Genomic DNA, 5,879 nt, shown 5'->3' on the forward strand with positions numbered 1-5,879 from the left:
TAGTACAACTCTCACATCCATACATGACCACTGGAAAAAACATAGCCTTGACTAGACGGACCTTTGTTGGCAAAGTAATGAATCTGCTTTTTAATATGCTGTCTAGGTTGGTCATAACTTTTCTTCCAAGGAATAAGGGTCTTTTAATTTTATGGCTGCAGTCACCATCTGCAGTGATTTTGGAGCCCAAAAAAATAAAGTCTGACACTGTTTCCACTGTTTCCCCATCTATTTCCCATGAAATGATGGGACCAGATGCCATGATCTTAGTTTTCTGAATGTTGAGTTTAAACCAACATTTTCACTCTCCTCCTTCACTTTCATCAAGAGGCTCTTTAGTTCCTCTTCACTTTCTTCATTAAGGGTGGTGTCATCTGCATATCTGAGGTTATTGATATTTCTCCCAGCAATCTTGATTCCAGCTTGTGCTTCTTCCAGCCCAGCATTTCTCATGATGTACTCTGCATAGAAGTTAAATAAGCAGGGTGACAATATACAGACTTGATGTACTCCTTTTCCCATTTGGAACCAGACTGTTGTTCCATGTCCAGTTCTAACTGTTGCTTCCTGACCTGCATACAGGTTTCTCAAGAGGCAGCTCAAGTGGCCTGGTATTCCCATCTCTTTCAGAATTTTCCACAGTTTATTGTGATCCACACAGTCAAACGCTTTGGCATAGTCAATAAAGCAGAAATAGATATTTTTCTGGAACTCTCTTGCTTTTTCCACGATCCAGCGGATGTTAGCTATTTGATCTCTGTTTCCTCTGCCTTTTCTAAAACCAGCTTGAACATCTGGAAGTTCATGCTTCAGGTATTGCTGAAGCCTGGCTTGGAGAATGTTGAGCATTATTTTACTAGCGTGTGAGATGAGTGCAATTGTGCAGTAGTTTGAGCACTCTGGCATTACCTTTCTTAGGGATTGGCATGAAAACTGATCTTTTCCAGTCCTGTGGCCACTGCTGAGTTTTCCAAATTTGCTGGCATATTGAGTGCAGCACTTTCACAGCATCATCTTTTAGGATTTGAAATCACTCAACTGCAATTCCATCACCTCCACTAGCTTTGTTCATAGTGATGCTTTCTAAGGGCCACTTGACTTCGCATTCTAGGATGTCTGGCTCTAGGTGAGTGATCATACCATCGTGATTATCTGGGTCATGAAGATCTTTTTTGTACAGTTCTTCTGTGTATTCTTGCCACCTCTTCTTAATATCTTTTGCTTCTGTTAGGTCCATACCATTTCTGTCTTTTATCAAACCCATCTTTGCATGAAATGTTCCCTTGGTATCTCTAATTTTCTTGAAGAGATCTCTAGTCTTTCCCATTCTGTTGTTTTCTTCTATTTCTTTGAATTGATGGCTGAGGAAGTCTTTCTTATCTCTCCTGGCTATTCTTCGGAACTCTGCATTCTAATGGGAATATCTTTCCTTTTCTCCTTTGCTTTTCCCTTCTCTTCTTTTCACAGCTATTTGTAAGGCCTCCTCAGACAGTCATTTTGCTTTTTTGCATTTCTTTTCCATGGGGATTGTCTTGATCCCTGTCTCCTGTACAATGTCAGAACCTCTGTCCATAGTTCATCAGGCACTCTGTCTATCAGATCTAGTCCCTTAAATCTATTTCTCCCTTCCACTGTATAAGTAAATCTTTAATCCAATTTTCTGTTGATGGGTGAAGCTGTGTTCACTCCCTGCTATTTACCTGGGCCAAACTATGGTGGAGGTAATGAAGATAATGGCGACCTCCTTCAAAAGATCCCACGCATGTACTGCTATACTCAGCATCCCCAACCCTGCAGCAGGCCACCGCCAACCCACACCTCTGCTGGAGACTCCTGGACACTCCCAGGCAAGTCTGAGTCAGTCTCTTGTGGGGTCACTGCTACTTTCTCCTGTGTCCTGGTGTGCACAAGATTCTGTTATATCCTCCAAGAGTGTATTTCCCAGTCCTGGTGGTCTATGGTGGGGTTAGTGGCAATCTCCTCAAAGAAGCCTGATGGCATACCCACGTCTGCTGCACCCAGAGCCCCTGTCCCTGCGTCAGTCCACCACTGACCTGTGTCTCCACAGGAGATGCTCAGACACAGTTCTGTCTCAGTCTCTGTGGGGTCCCTGGGTTCTGTTGCACACAAGGTTTGTTTGCACCCTCTGAGCGTCTCTGGTGGGAATGGGGTTTTATTCTAAACATGAATTCGCCTCTCCTACCGTCTTGCTGGGGCACCTCTGCCCTTGGAGGTGGGGTATCTCCTCACAGCCGCTCCTGCAAAGTGTAGCCACCGCTCCTGATCTTGGACGTGGGGTATCTCCACATGGCCAATCGCCCAGCCGCAGCCGCGGCTCACCGCTCTAGCACCACGCTTAGTCAACTCACACTAACTAAACTCAAACGAAAAAACTCTCTCGAGCTTAAGTAATTTAGCCTACATTGTGAGCCTGTATGTTTTTCACATACAGAGTCACAATGAGAGAGGAGGTAAATGGGTCCCCAGGCTGAGCAGCTGGAGCTTGTTTCCTGTTGACATACTTGAAGGAAAAGATTAAGGCAGGAACAGAGAGGAGCTGAACTCTGCTTGAGTGAAAAGACAAGACGACTGCATTTCTCTTTTTTTGAAGTCTATTAATTTATTGAGTAAAAACAAGTCATTGTCAAACATATTAAATTCAGTTTCATTCAAATTTGGCTGATGTCCATTTGCAGCAGAGGTGAATGGGGGGAAAGAAAAGACACAGTGATGCTGGCAAAGGGACACCAAACAAGACCATCTACCCTTAATTATAAAAGCGGGCATCACACAGCCAGCATGAGCCATTAGCAAAAGGGAACGTGGTGTTGAATGAGCAGCAATAAAACCAAAGTAAGCGCAAGCTTGGAAGAAGAGAAAGGCCAGCGCTTTTAGAAGGCAAAATGCAGCAGGGACTGCTTGGAGAGCAGCACTGGGCAAGAACTGCTGGCTCACTTGGGGAACACTGTGACCACGTCGTAGCCTTCGGGTGGAGTGACCCGCTTCCAGGCATGCTTTTCACAGTAGATCTGATCCTCCATGAAGAAATGGCCCTTCTCTTTCAGGCTGGTGCCACAGACAGTGCACAGGTAACAGAGGGTGGCGGTGATGATCCCGCAGCGTCATGAACACGCCAATGCGGGTGCCACATCTGTCACACATGGGCAGCTTCTGGGCATTTCCAATCGATGCAACCACTTTGGGGACCAGAGCCTTAACACTTCTGAATCCTGAGGACTTGTTGGGATCCCCTTTCTCCTCAGACTCCAGAATTTCCTGCAATACCAGGAACGGAGTGGACTGTTTCAGAGGCTCATTTAACTCCTGTTTCTCCTGGAGCATCTTGTAAACTTCAGATTCTTTGTCAATGAGGAGTCCGCTTGGAAGCTGAGAATGGTCTAAGGCTTTGCCGTTTGTCTCCTGCCCGCTGGCTGCTGTCTTTGACTCCAAGGCATTGTTGAAGCTGGAGATGTTTTCAAAGGAGTAGGGGCCAGCTGGGTTGTTGTACTGGTTTGTGATGACCCTAGGGGCAGAGCTGGAGGTAAGTGAGGCGGTAAAGGGCCCAGCACTGCTGCTGGGGGTGCTTCCTACATGGAGGGCCTCTTGGGGCTCAGAGGCTGAATTCATCTTGTTTGGGTGACGTTTCCCTTCCTCTGTCACCAGAGGAGACCAGATTTTCTGTTCAGGTCTGGCTGCTGGGAGAGTTATGTTGTCTGTACAGCCCTTGATTTTGTTCTGACTTTCCAAGTGTGTCATATTGCTGGTATTTTCCCCATGGATGGCTGTGATTACATCTCCAACACATAAATTACCTACAGCAGCCTTCCTTCCAGGAATGACCCAGGAAATGGAGAGAGGCTGTTCGAAGTCCTTTCCCCCCAGGAAGTGGAAGCCCCAGGGCCCCAGGCCCTGGAGGACTATTTGCTGAGTTGTCATGGAATGGGGACAGTGGGTGGCAACCCGAGGGGACAGGTGGGGCAGGACGTGGAAGGGTGCGCTGGGCTCCCTGGGAGCTGCTGGCGAAAGAGATACATGGCAGGGGCCTAGGGAACCTGGGGCATATGGGAGCTGGGCAGGAGGAGCCCACATTTTTTTTTCTTTAGGTCAAAGAGATCTCCCTAACTACCCATTTGCCTGAAGGTTCCTCAGGGGTCAAAAAAGGGAGGAGGCACTAGCCCATATTATGTCTACCAACCTCACAGAGAACCTCATGCTGGAATTCATTTTGGCTAAAAGATGTGAGTGCCTATCAAAGAGGGCCCTGAGTCAGACAAAATATGGGCACAAAACAAGACGGAACAACATGGTTGGCCAGAGGGAACTAGGAAAACTGCCCTCTTATAAGCAATGTAAGCCACCACAAAAACTCAACTCTCTCTGAGCCTGCCAGTATGTCTTTCCACATGTACTTTGCTTTTAGTAAATGATTTACCTGCTTCACCACTACCTTTTGTCTCTTTGATAAATTCTTTCTTCAAAAGAGACAAGCACCAAGGTCCTGCATCAAACCAATAGGGTCTCATGGTCTAATGGTTAGGATTCGGCACTCTCACCTCCATGGCCTGGGTTTGATCCCTGGTCAGGGAACTAAGATCCTGCTTCAAGCTGCCGCATCCCATGCCTCCAACCACCCCCTGCCCCCGCAATCAATAGAAGGCCTAATTATAATCAGTTTGCCATTTTATTAATTTAAATAAAGAGAAATATATTGCTTTGAGTGTAGACTCAAGTCTTTTTGGTATTCTATGAAGTGTGGCTGCAAAGTTGACACCTTACAGATATAGGTCTATGAAGCTTTGTTCATATCTTTTTTGTTACTCCATAATATTGGGGAATTTCATCTCTGTATTTGTCTTGTCTACCAGACAGAGATTGGGTCACATAATCTCCTCACCAACAGACCTAAGACTGTTTCTTAACCACAGATTGAGCTCAGTACATGTCACTAAATGAGGTAAAAGTAGAAAAGTTGATCTGAAAGTTAAAATGGTTAGATATTAAGGGATGCCAGATTGGGTGAGAGTAGAAGGATGAGAGATTTAAAAATCACTATGCTTACCATGCAATACAAGATATAACTAAAAATATGAGTCTGAAGCCAGAAAACAAAATTCTTCAGTCATATTTACTCCATATCCAGTCAAAATCTAGAGCACAGGAACTGTGGCATTTTAAAATTGAGGATGTGCTGAGTCTCTTCTTTATGAACCTGTGTATCTATTCTCCACTATACAACACAGCACTTTGAGTTGGCTTCAGCCAATAGAGGGCATAGCAGATGATTCAAGGAAAGGAGAAGAATGAGGTTATTGTACCTATTCCCGAGATACCTGGTGAGGTAACAGGTGGAGAGGGCTCCATGGGCTGGTTTGTCTCATAGCCAATGGTCTCAGATCCTGTCAGACTACTCTCTTATATGTATTTCTCTCCTAGTAAATATACTTGTTTCTATTCAGGGGTAATGTCAACCTTCCTTCACCAGCTCTAGGGTTCTCTGTTACCTGCACTCACTTTTCCAAATAGTTTATTTAAAGCACCCAGTTTGTATATGCCATCAGCTTCCTTCTGGGATTCTGAGACTTTCAAGAGTTAAGAAAATAATTACACAAAAATTATTGCCTACTTGTACTGGTCATCACAACTATGGCCATTTCCTAAGTATGGTCCATAGGATACTCAAGGTTTGGGGGAGTGATATGCCATATATAATATTTTATATGCTTAGATACTTTTTTTACTGTTGAACTTTGAAATTTGGATAAGTGGGATACATTGAGGTTCAATTACGGATTTGTTAGGGATAACATCCAGAGATTACTTTAAAATATAACACTCAGGTCTAGAAATATCTGACAATGTTGAGGATATCTTAGTAAGGA

The 5,879-nt window shown here is 44.7% G+C and overlaps 1 pseudogene; it reads right to left on the reverse strand.

The window, feature by feature from the left end:
- Positions 1-2,951: 2,951 nt before the first annotated feature.
- On the reverse strand, positions 2,952-3,936 carry LOC133065525 (PDZ and LIM domain protein 1-like; annotated as a pseudogene).
- Positions 3,937-5,879: the final 1,943 nt, after the last annotated feature.

Source organism: Dama dama, chromosome 11 (genome assembly GCF_033118175.1).
Source record: "Dama dama isolate Ldn47 chromosome 11, ASM3311817v1, whole genome shotgun sequence".
Classification (NCBI taxonomy): Eukaryota; Metazoa; Chordata; class Mammalia; order Artiodactyla; family Cervidae; genus Dama; species Dama dama.